Source organism: Amaranthus tricolor, chromosome 12, assembly GCF_026212465.1.
Source record: "Amaranthus tricolor cultivar Red isolate AtriRed21 chromosome 12, ASM2621246v1, whole genome shotgun sequence".
In the NCBI taxonomy this organism is placed as follows: domain Eukaryota; kingdom Viridiplantae; phylum Streptophyta; class Magnoliopsida; order Caryophyllales; family Amaranthaceae; genus Amaranthus; species Amaranthus tricolor.
In genome coordinates this window covers 20,724,372-20,724,708 of record NC_080058.1, presented here as the reverse complement: position 1 = coordinate 20,724,708, position 337 = coordinate 20,724,372, and the positions used below count along the sequence as shown (strand labels likewise).

The 337-nt window shown below is 27.3% G+C and overlaps 1 protein-coding gene across 2 annotated transcripts in view; it reads left to right on the top strand.

Annotated features, from left to right (window-relative positions):
* The first annotated feature begins 273 nt into the window (after positions 1 to 273).
* LOC130797193 (FIP1[V]-like protein) overlaps positions 274 to 337 on the top strand; it is a 15,106-nt gene continuing 15,042 nt past the window's right edge. Inside the window, exon 1 of one of the 2 annotated variants that reach the window (XM_057659687.1) lies at positions 274 to 337. This exon is cut by the window's right edge and continues 1,107 nt beyond it. The gene's annotated coding sequence lies outside the window, so the exon portion shown is untranslated. The other variant, XM_057659688.1, reaches the window with a different exon arrangement.

Here is a 337-nt window from a genome sequence, read left to right as displayed (position 1 = left end):
CTATTTGCGATCAGCTAAAAATGAACCCTTAGTTAAATTTTTGGTAACCTATTAAATATTAGGCGAGTTTATTTTCAGAAAGAAACCTCTTAAGTGAATTTACTTAAAAATAAACCACATATTAATTTATTCTCAAAATCACAAATAGATTGTATTATTAATGATAAATTTTCTTAATAAAAAAAATCAAAGCTTTAGAGAAAAAAAATTAAAAGTCGAACTTAAAAAAAAAATAACCATATATGAGCGTGCGAATAAATTTTTGTTAGATTTATGAAGCATTGTTTTTGGACCGTAATAGTAAGTCTAGTGTGGGGACGGAGGAGGGAGCAAGAGG